The sequence below is a fragment of the Camelus ferus genome, chromosome 8, assembly GCF_009834535.1.
Source record: "Camelus ferus isolate YT-003-E chromosome 8, BCGSAC_Cfer_1.0, whole genome shotgun sequence".
NCBI lineage: Eukaryota > Metazoa > Chordata > Mammalia > Artiodactyla > Camelidae > Camelus > Camelus ferus.
In genome coordinates, this window is record NC_045703.1 from 56,975,940 (window position 1) to 56,988,366 (window position 12,427).

Sequence of the window (12,427 nt, forward strand, 5' to 3'; positions counted from 1 at the left end):
AACACATTGACTATAATCTCATGTATCATATAAATTCCAACGGTCTTCTTGGTCTTTTATAGATAAATTTAATATAGATAATTTGTTGTTTAAAATAAATCCTAAAAATATTCTTAATGAACAGTAAGACAGTAAGGTAAATCTCTCAAACAGCCTGGAAATGCTTATTTGAAAAGTTTCAGTAACATTTAAATTCATATCAAAAAAAACCCCACAAAAAAAAAAACATTTAAACTCATATCACCACTACATAATTTCAATTGCTTTATAATCCTAAAGGTTTAAGAACTTTACAAAACAATCAACACCATCACATCCTCAGGGAGATATATCGTTTTCATGAAATAGAAGCAGGAAGTCATAATACAAAAAAGATGGCTATTAAAAAAACTGATTAGCAATTTTAGAAAAGCAAACTGTATTACTGAGTATTTTTGACCTGTGGTTGGTTGAATCTGTGGTTGCAGAATCTGCAGCTGTGGAGGGCTGACTGTAGTTTTAAAAAATGAAGATAAAAAAATGACAAACAAAAGCCAAGAGAATTCACTTGTAGACCCACAGTACAAGAAATGTTAAAGAAGTCCTCACACAGAAGGAAAATAATATTAGATGGAAATTTGAAGCTACAGAAAGGAATAGAAAACATTATGAATGAAAAAAGTATGGTAATATAATAGACTTATTCTCATTTTTACATTTTTAAAAAAGATAACTGCTTTTTAAAAAATTTTACTCTTTTTATTCTGAAAATTGGCAAGTCTACATAAAAAGAGAGAAAAGAGCAGAGTAGTATAATCATAGAGATATACACACTGTGTACTGTGTTTGTGGGCTGGAAGACTCAAGATGCCAAAATGTCAATTCCTTGATATTGATCTACAGAGTCAAAGTAATCCCATTCAAAATCCCAACAGGCTGTTTTTGTAGAAACTGACAAGTTGATTCCCAAGATCTAGAAGAGTCAAAACAATTTTGAAAAAGAAGAATAAAGTTGGGAGAATTAACACTGACCCCAGGACTTAGATGAACAGTAATCAAAAACTGTGGCAATGATATACATAAAGACATATGGTCCAATGGAAGAAAATAAAGTGCCCTGTAATAGCCCCATATATGCACGGTTAACTGATTTTTGAAGGAATTCAAACGTAATCAATGAAGAAAGACTATCCTTTTAAAAAAAATAGATATCTATATGCAAAAAAAATGAACCTTAATTTTTACCTCCTATCACATATAAAAATTAACTCGATATGGATCATGAACTGAAATATAAAAGCTAAAACTATAAAAACTTCAGAAAGGAAAGAGGAGAAAATCTAAGTGACACTGGACTAGGCAAAAAAAAAAAAATTTAAATAGGACACAAAAAACAGAGGCTATAAGAAAATGATAAATTAGGCTTTAGTGAAATTAAATACTTTGGCTCTTCAAAACATTGTTATGGAAATGAAAGGGGAAGCTGCAGATGGGAGACAATATTAGTAAAACAAATATCTGATCAAAGACTTCTATGTGGAATATATAAATAACTCTTGCAAACCAATGGTAAGACAATCTTATTAAAAAATGGACAAAAATTCTGAAGTCATTTCACCAAAGATGATCTGTAACTGGCAAACAAGCACACAAAAATATCTTCACCATCACGTCATTAACACACTGCAAATTCAATCCATAAATCACAATGAGAAACTATATATCCACTAGAATGGTGAAAATTTAAAAGACTGAGGATGCAGAACAACTGAATCTGAACTCTTAAACATTCCAACAGGAAATGTCTGTCAATTTCTTAAAAAATTAAATATACACTTTCTGCACAGCCTAGTAATTCCACTCATAGGTATTTACCATAGGTATTTAAGATAAATTAAAAAAAAAAACAAGAATGGTAAAAAAGACTTAAACTTGAATTTGTTAATAGTAGTTTTATTAATAGAAGCCTAAAACTGGAAACAACCCAAATGTCCATCACCTGATGAATGGATAAACAAATGGAACTCCATGACAAACTACTGATACACACAACAACATGGATGAATTTTTAACACATTATACTAAGTAAAGGAAGCCAGATGTGAAAGACTACACACTGCATGATTCCATTTGTGTGAAATTCTAGAAAAGGTAAAATTCTAGTGATAGAAAGCAGATTAGTGGTTACCAGGGGCCAGGAAGTGGTAAGAGGTAACTGACAGCAAAGAAGCAGGAAGGAAAGTTTTGGGGTGAAAGAAGTGTTCTACTGGTGATCATACAATTGTACATATTTGACAAAATCCATCAAACTGTATATGTAAAATTGTTGAATTTTATTATACAAAATTATACCTTAATAAAACTAATTTAAGAAGCAAAAACAAAAAGCTGATGCAGGGATTTAAAAATTGCAAGAGAATATTATGAATAGCTTTATTCTAATAAACTTGAAAATCTAGATATAATATGTAATTTACTAACAAAATGTAGGTGAATAAAATTGGCCCAATAAATAGAAAATCTGAATAGAACAATAACCATAAAAGAAACTGAAGTAACATTACTTATCTACCTAAAATCTACCTCATTTCCTTGTTGACAGAACATTTCTTACTTAGGAACTTGGTGGACTTGTTACTTAAAAGGAGAATGGTTTCCTCTGTAGCCCCAAGGGAGTTGTGCAGTACAGTAAGGTTGCCACAAGCTGCATGTGGCTATTTAAGTTAAAAAAATTTTTAAACTTAGCTCTTCATTCTCTCTAACTGTGACACTCAAGCACTCAAAAGCCATATATGAGTAGTGGCTACTGTACTGGACAGTATAAATATAGAACATGCTCATAATTCCAAAACGTCTATCAAACAGTGCTGGTTTAAGTCAATCATGAGAATTCCATTCCCTTAACCAGTTCTTGGTTTATGAATATCCAGGTGGTGGTCTATAATCAACCTCTGACTATAGTTAACTACTTTCCAAGCATCTTATCTCCTCTATTATTTTGGATAAGAGATCAGAATAATATAGGAAGTCCCTAATAACCTAAGTGTTTATCTCTGTCGAGCTCTTCTCCAAGCACAGCCTGGAATATTGGAATTGGGTCACTCTACTGAAATTAGGCTACACCAGTTTATCAGTTAGCTATTGCCATAAACATGCTGTATAATAAAGTACCCGAACTCAATGCCTTGAGATACAGGTTAGCTGAGGGTTGGCTGATCTAGGCTAGGTTTCTGGAGAAGCAGTTTGGTTCTGCTTAACGTGGTTCTCATCCTTCTCCTGGAACCAGCAAAATAACCCAGGAATGTTCACCAGTGACTGAGGTGGAAGAGTGTAAATCCAATCATATAACTACTTTTTGAAGTGTCTGGTCATAGGAAAACCACAAGGGTTCTGTGGGCCAAAGCAAGTCACATGGATGAACTCAAAGCCAAGAAATGGGTACATATACTACACTTCTTTAGGGGTGAAACTGCTCATGGCAAAGAGTGTGGATATGAGGTAGGGCATTGGGTCAGTTACACAATCTGTCACGCCAACCACAGTAATATTAATAAAATGGAAGTTATGGAATCATTAACTCTAAAAGCCCAAAAAGCGACTGACTATAGAGTCTCGCATGTGCAAAGCAATGTGGCTTACAGGAGAGAATGTGGGCTTTGAACTTCTAGATTCTAATTCTAGCTTTGGCATTTACTGTGTGGTGCCGGGCTAATTACCTAGCTTCTCTGTGTAAGTACAGGAGCACAGCAACAGAAATTTAGCATATATTCAGTAAGTGGTAGTTGCTATTATCATCACCCTGAGAACACTATGAATAATAACCAAACGTTAAAGTGGCAGGATGGGGGACTAGAGAGCAATGTGTTTCAAACTTGACTGTGCTTTAGAATCACCTGGCGGAACTTTTTAAAAATCATGATGCCCTGGTAGCTACCCCAGCCAATTAAACGATAATCTCTGGGGCAGGGCCCAGGCCACTACCTCTGTTATTTTTTAGGCTCCCTAGCTGATTTCAGTGTGTGGTCAAGTCTGAGAAACCTTGCGGATAGTCAGCTGCCTAATAAAATCCAGTTCTTTCCTTCCAAAGTATAGAATAGATGGGAAATGTCTCCTCAGCTGGTGCTGCATCTGTAATAGTCCCATAACCAGTTCTAGCCAATCAATTGTGAACAGAGGTTAATATATGCCCTTTCCCTTACAATTTGTAAAAGAGATATTATTGAACCAGAATACGTTCCTTCAATGCTTTATTTTCTCTGATAAGACTCATTCAATATCTTTTAAATTATATATACCACTACAATTTGCACATTCTTTCAGATGTTTGCTTCCAACTTGATTCTTCTAATATTATAGCCTCAAAGTATTTACCAGTTACGATAAGTTGAAGAAAAATAAATACCAGGATTTCTAGCAAGGCTCTCCTTTTGTCCAGTTCTCTACCGAGCAAACATTTACGATCTACCTCTCGCCCCACCTCAGTTACCCAGGCCCCATCATCCTGTTTCGGGTGACTCTTTGTCTAAGAGATCTCTATCTAGGGATAACTCTTGAACCAAAGAAGATATTAATTGATCAAAGCTACTTAAAACCATAATGTTAGCTGGCAGCTAATGAGTCAAGTACTGGTAAAATTCCATATATCTCTAATCATATTCCAATTCTAAATCCTTCTCCTTGTTTTCCTCATACCACATGAATCCCACCTATTATGGTCCAGCTTCTTTTTCCTCCCCCTTTAAATATCAGTGTTTAGGTATAACATGATTATATGCAGTTTTCTCTGTGGACCACACTTTTACTGTCCCACATTTAAATGTAAATAGCCTGTTGCCTGAAAAGCCCTTTCACATTTTTCTGCCTATCACTGTCCTAATCTTCCCTCAAAACCTTTTATGAACAGGTATGCTGAGTTAAGGGCCTCTCCTCCTTGATCCCAACTGATAAAATGTTCTGAACTGTTTAACTCTGAGCTACTTGAACATTGGGCAGGAACAGTATCTTATTCAGCATTGAAATCCTAAGGCCACGTCAGTGCCAGGATGTAAATGATACGCAAAATAACGTGAAACAAAGATCTCTAACTCCCTGAATATCCTTTCTCTTTTAAAGGACCGTACAGTACTTTGCTCAAATTTCCTTTTGGACAAGTCTCTCTTAACCACATTCTAAAAGACTATAGGCAGTGTAAAACTACTACTTAATATTTCTGGCCCTGAATGAGACTGAGAAAACTGACCGACCGGTATCTTTAACAGAAGACAGAGATAGACTGCTAGAAAAATAAATATAAAATGTTAAGTTACTATGACAGTACAACAAATTCACTAAAATTAGTTCAGATTTTTTTCCCCTCCAAATTATTATCTCTTCATTTAAAAGATACAGAAAAATCTTCAATTACAACAAATCCACGGAAGCCCTGGGTCTAGGCTATCCAGGGCAACAAGAAGTATACATTTGAGATATTGCTGTCCAAGGCAAGTCTTAAGCAAGTGAAGCCCAATAATTACTGATGACTGAAAAGTTCTGTGACCTAGCATTACCACAATCTTCTGCCAAAGTGGTAACTCCAGCAGGCTGAGAGTATTTTCACCTGTTGAACTTTAAAATATATGTTAGTTGCATATTCTTAGAAAACGCCTCTTAAGATTTTTCAGCAGCAGATTCTCTTTTCCCCAAATCTTTCTAGCCTGAACTCTGAGTAAAAAATTTGTTTTAGTAACTCTGCAAGAACAGTTCTTTAGCCTGGGCAAGAAGAGAATATATATAAATGGCATCTTCTGTACTATTTTATTCTCAACTGCCACCTTATTGGCTAAGTGGATCTTGTAAACTCTAGGAAGTGCCAGGTTATGCAATTATAGGAACTGCTGCTCACTACTAACCTGCTTCCAGTATGATTACTGATCATAAAGCAACTAGTCTTTTTGGTGCCAGTACAGATGTTATGGATCACTTCGATTCACGGGAGTTTCATCATTCTTGCTATTATACAACTGAATAATTTAAAATAGCTGTAACAACTTTAAAATTATTTTTTGTTCAGTTACAGCCTCAATTTTTTTAAAGTAGGAAAATATCAAACATCTAGGATTTCTACCTCATGGCCACTATCAAGTCATTTAGGAAAACGGCACAAGCTTAATGGTCATTATTTAATAATACTGTTTATCTGACAGCGACCGTGAATCATCAGAAAACATATCTTGGTTCAGAAAACTAGCAACTACCACCGAGCCAACATGCACAACGTGCAAGGGTGGTTTTGAAAGCGAATGTAATTAGTCTGACTCCAAAGGTAACTGAGAACTTTCAGACTAACTTAGAAGCCTCGGTCTCCCCTTTCACTATATCACAACCCCACACACCAAAAAGCTAGGTAGCTGCCCAGTTTCAGCCTCGAGGGGTATATCGGCGGCGAATGGTGATACCCACTCGGTTTTCTGCCGAAAGACTCAAAAGCGGTTCGAGGAGTCAGAACAGGGCTGTCAGCACCGATCGCTCGACGCAGGCCGGGCGAACAAGCCACCGCGAGGCGGAGGAGCGCGACTACCGAGGTAGCCCCTCGGACTCGAAAAAAACACCGCAGGCCCGAGCCCCCCGCGAGAAGCACAGGCACCTTTTCCACGGCCCCACTTCGTCCCAGGGGAGCCGCGGCGGTCCAGAGGCCCGCAGGTCTGGGATGGGGAAGGGTCGAGGAAACTCGCGCTGCTGCTCCCTCTCAGCCCTGTAGTTTCCCGGGCTCCAGAACAACCGAGCCCTCCCTCCCTGGGATCTCCGTCTCCGTCCAGAGACGTCTTCCGTCCCTGACCTCTGACCCCTGACCCTCCATCCCCCAAGCGCCTACCTAGACTCGTTCTCCAAACCCCTAGAGCCTCTTTGCACCAAGGCCCGGGGTCCTCTAATGTCCCCGCAGGTCCCGGGCACGCACTCGCCACCCACCGAACATCCGCCTGAGGTGGGCACGCGCGGTCTGTGCTGGTTTGTGCTGAGGTTCCCGGGGGCCCAGAAACCACAGCTCCGGGGTGCCGGGCGCGCGCTGGAACGTGGGGTCAAGGTGAACGCGCACGTCGGGGAGCCCGCCCCCTTTCTCCCGCAATGGCTTCAGGAGTAGCTTCTGCGCAAGTCCACAAGGTTAGAGACCGAGGATGGCTACAGTTGGAGTATCGCGAGAGCGCTACGTCAAGCCACTAGAGAACACGGGATTGGCTGGAACCTCTAAAGGGGAGGCGGGACTCTAAGCGGATTTAGAAGAGAGCGGGGTTTCTGGATTGAAGCGCGTGAGGGTCTCGGCTGAAGAGAATGAGCTTCGCTTGAAGCGAGTGATAGTTTTAAAATTTGTGGCTTTAGTTAAAAAGCCAGAAGAGAATTCTGCCAACATACCTTTTTAATTGCTTGCTGAAAGCAGCCTCTAATTAGTTACGGAAGAAGCTTGTCTCCCTCAAAAAAAGTTATTTTACAAGACTTGCCAGGGAACTGTGAGTGAATATTAAAACATGAGGGGACAAGTACATGTATTTGTGCTGAAGCTGGCTTTCCAATATCCTAATTAATTTTTTTCCCCAATCTTCACTGAGTGGTAGCCTCTTTCTCTTGGAGGTAGGCTTACACCTAAATAACTGGAATACTGAGGCTTCAGGGACAAAAGCCTGAAAAATAGCCTTCGGAAAACATCCGGCACTCAGTGATTGAGTTCCTAGTATCAACTCAGCATTTTGCTGTGGAGGGGCGTCTTGGCCTGTGTGACCACAGAAGCACCAAAGTAAGTTCTTACCTAAGGGAACGTCCGTTGTTTGAGAGTCCAACGTGGGCCATATTCTTAGTACAGAACTTCGTGACATACCACTAAAGTAGCCTAAAAGAAGCTCTGCGCGTAATCTAAAACACCTGGAATTCAGTGGAAATCAGTTACCTTATCTAAGGCTTCATGAGGCAAGTTGGAAAAAGTAGTGCTAACGCTGGAGCAGTGGGCATGCAGACTTCCTCTCCATTGGCGAACCAGTCATTTTACTAAGTACAAGACGTAATGGAACCTGTCTTTTGGAAATGTTACTTGAAACTCCGTGTTTAAACGTAAATTGTGCTGTAAAACGTGATCTTTGATAGTTGTGTCATTTCTCACCGTTGGAGCAGAAAATTAAGCTTATAATTTGACTGACTCCAGCTGGTGCCAGGCAGAAATATTTTAAAATAAGCACATCATTATTTCATCTTTGTTCATTTTGATTAGTGTAATTAATCTCTATAGACATAATTATTATCTGTACAAAATATTAAACTACAGCTCCAGTTGTGTGTCTGGAGATGTAATTTCAACTACAGAGGTGGAATTCTATACAGTTATCATGTGCTTACAATTAAACAAGATTTTTTGCCTTGAATTGTCCAATGGTAAATTCAATCCTGTATTTGCAAAGTGCCCCATATAGTCTTTGAAAAGTTCTATGGAGTAATATTTTTCAGTATTAGAGTCACTAGAGCTAATTTCAGACAGTAAGTCTCATTTTTGCTTCTTATCTTTCTGGAAGCTTCCAGTTGTGAACAGCTGTTCACCCCTGGCAACACTGTGCATCTACCCATTAGATGCCAGTGATCTAATACCATTCCACAAGTGGGAATCAATTGATTGGACATAAACCAGTCGGGGAACCACTCAGTGTTAATAAAGTTCAACTGCTTGAAAGTATAAATGTGACCACAGTCAGACCACTTGCTTCCTTGTGTAGTCTCACTAGGCAGAAGCTGTAGACCCAGTTCCTTTTGCGGACAGTAGCTTTATTCTAGGCATACCCCAACTTAGATCATCTATTTTAGAAATGAATGTTATAAGTTGTTCTCAAGGAGAACTGGTTGAGAGGGAGTAAATGAGTAGATGCAAATTTAGCTCCCTTTTGGGGCAGAAACAGCAAACAAATAAATTATGAGTAGAACTTCATATTTTGCAAAGCCCTTTCATGTTCATTTCTCCACTTGATTCTTAGAGTGATAATGTGAGATGCTTAAATTTTTCATTTTATAGAAGAGGAATCTGAGACTCAGAGAAATTTGGTGATTTGCCACAGTTTACCTAAGAGAACAAGAGGATCTAGAACTCCTCTTGACTCCTCTGTCTAGGCTTTTGCCTCTTACTACTAAGCCATGTTGTCTATAAAGTAAAAATAACATATTTTCAACAAACTTCCTAGGTTGGCCAGGGAAAAATGAAGGTGCTGGCAGGGGTGATCAGCTGTGCTGAAGTGAGTGTGTACTAGCTCAAACAAACAAGAAACAGCTTCAGAGGGACTGGGCATGCTTTGATGTAGCATGACCATCATATGGTGGTGGGGGCAGGAGGTGTGTGACTTGAACACAAATCTTCATTTTTACAACATCACAGTTTTTACTCAGGCTAGCCATGGATAGGCTTAACTGTTAACTTTCAGTTTAACTTTTCCTTGGTGATTTGCAGGTTGAATTTATTTCAAAGTCCAGAGCTTGTTCTGTCTCCCCTGCTGCCAGCTAATCTGCAAACTGAGAGAACTCTGCCTGCCATAATTTGTAAAGCAAAATTTGTAATCTGTACACAAAATGCTGCATCAGACATGAATTTATGACATAAGGAGAAGGGAATTCATCATTACTTTGTAAGTACTTGTTTTGGGTGTTAATAAAGCAATGCTTGTAAATTAGGTAAATGCAAGGAGAAAGTTGAAGCTGAGTCTGTTGAGTAAGGAAAGATGTAAGATTATATTCAGCATTTATCAATGAAGATAACATAATCTGTATCCTTGGTACCCTTCTCAGTCCCTCCTCACCTCCATTCCCAGTTGTTACTTTTTCTAGTGGCATATTTTTTTTTCCAAGCAATTTTGTCAATATGGCCTCTGAGCACTAAGGAATAAGAATATTGTAGATGAATCTCTTGATGCTTATGATTTAAGTAATATTTATTGTGCAATTTTGAGAAAAATACAAGTGAAATATTTTTTGAGTATTTCAAAGGTCACTATCATGTGTCATTTTAAAGTGAAAAATAGTGATGTAGCACTTTCAGAATGAATCTAAAATCTCAAGGAAGCTTAGTCATAGTAGTGTTAGCATGAAACGATGTTTGCCAGAGGATAAAAGAACCTTTTCAAAGCTTCAGTCCCCTAGAAGGACAACACTGTGCTCAGACTGTAGCATTGCTGTATTGTTTAGGTCAATTTTGGGGACAATGGCAAAACTAGATATGAGTTTCACTCCCTTTAAACCCTGTTAAATTCCTGAATTCTTCTTTGGCCCTTAAATAAACTTAAACATCTTAAGTACCACACAATAGTATATATAATGATCAGTTATGTCCATAACCCACACCCTGGACTATTAGCTTTGCAGAGTTAATTATTTTTTTTAATTGAAGTATCATCAATTATAATGTGTCAGTTTCTGGTGTACAGCACAATGTCCCAGTCATGCATATACATACATATATTTATTTTCATATTCTTTTTCATTAAAGGTTGTTGCAAGATATTGAACATAGTTCCCTGTGCTATACAGAAGAAACTTAAAAAAACTATATCTATATCTATATAGGTGCTAACATTTGTGCTTGAGAACTAATTTTTAAAAAATGAACCAAATCCATCCAACCATCCCAGATAACTCTAGTGAAACCAATTTGAAGACAGATATTTGGAATTTAATTGAGCAAACGATCTCCAGCTTATGAACTAATTGATTTCTGGATGGTTAAAAAGTGAGCTCATGTAAATCAAATCCTTATTTCCTATAGCCATAATGTTAAAAACTGGGACACCAATCCTGGAAAACCATTTTGTACTTTAAAAATACCAATATTACGTTCACAAGAATTAACTTAAAATGGATCACAGATCTAAATGTAAAATGCAAAACTGTATAACACCTAGAAGGTAACATAGGAGAAAACCTAATGGCCTTGGGTATGATGATGATGTACTTTTAGATACTATTCCAAAGGCATGATCCATGAAAGAAATAATTGATAAGCTGGACTTCATTAAAATTAAAATAATCTTCTCTGCAAAAGACAGTATTAAGAGAATTAGAAGACAAGACACAGTCTGGGAGAAAATATTTGCAAGAGACACAGCTGAAAAAGACTACAATAATTAGTTAAAAGATACACAAGATAAAAATATGTACGGTGTGACATCAAAAACATAAAACCTGATGAGGGAGAGAGCAAAAATGTAGAGGTTTAGAATGTGATCTACTTTAAGTTCTTATCAACTTAATATAGACTGTTATAGATGTAAGTTGTTATATGTAAACCTCATGATAACCACAAAGCAAAAACCTATAGTAGATACATAAAAGATAAAGAGGAAAGAATCTAAACATACCACTAAAGAAAGTCATCAAATTACAAAGGAAGAGAGCAAGAAAAGAAGAAAGCAACAGAGGGGAACTACAAAACAGTCAGAAAACAATTCAGAAAGTGGCAATAAATAAATACCTATAAGTAATTAAATATAAATGGGCTACATTCCTCAGTCAAAAGACACAGAGTGGCTTAATGGGTAAAAAACAAGACCCATCTGTTTGCTGCCTACTGGAGACTCACTTCAGATATAAGGAAACAGACTGAAAATGAAGGAATAGAAAACAGTATTCTATACAAGTGGAAACCAAAAGAAAGCTGGGGTACCTATATTTTTATTAGACAAAACAGACTTTAAACCAAGAGTATAAAAAAAGACAAGGGCACTACATAATAATAAAGGGATCGATCTAAAAGGGGATTTAACATTTGACAATATTTATGCACTCAACATAGGAACACCTGAATATATAAAGCATATATTAACAGATGTAAAGGGAGAAATAGATAGCAATGTAATAATAGTAGAAATTGACAGCAATACAATAATTTACATCAAAGGATAGGTCATCCAGTCAGAATATCATTAAGGAAATATCAGCCTTAAATGACACATTACTTCTGATGAACTTAACATATATACAGAGAACACTCCATTGAAAAGCAACAGAATACACATTGTTCTAAAATGCACATGAAACATTATCCATGACTATGTTAGGTCACAAAGCAAGTCTTAATAAATTTAAGAAGATTGAAATCAAATCAAGCATATTTTACCACCACAAAGGTATAAAACTAAAATCAATTACAAGAACAAAACTGGAAAATGTATGATTATGTGAAGGTTAAGCAACATGCTACTTAACAGCCACTGAGTCAATGAAGAAGAGAAAAGAGAAATAACAAAAAATACCTTGAGACAAATGAAAATGGAAATACAACATACTAATATTTATGGGGTGAAGCCAGAGAAGTTCTTAGAGGGAAGTTCATAGCAATACATACCTACATCAAAAAGAAAAATCTCAAATAAACAACCTAACAATAATATATAATAATACTATAAAATGTAAATATATAATTATATAATAATAATCTCAATAGATTCAGAAAAAT

General features: G+C 37.1%; 1 protein-coding gene across 8 annotated transcripts in view; it reads right to left on the reverse strand.

Annotated features, from left to right (window-relative positions):
• SHPRH (SNF2 histone linker PHD RING helicase) overlaps window positions 1-7,064 on the reverse strand; it is an 86,844-nt gene extending 79,780 nt beyond the window's left edge. For 4 of the 8 annotated variants that reach the window (XR_004322045.1, XM_032485105.1, XM_032485106.1 and 1 more), the window contains exon 1: window positions 6,830-7,037. The gene's annotated coding sequence lies outside the window, so the exon portion shown is untranslated. The other 4 variants (XM_014555545.2, XM_032485102.1, XM_032485103.1 and 1 more) reach the window with 4 other exon arrangements.
• Window positions 7,065-12,427: the final 5,363 nt, after the last annotated feature.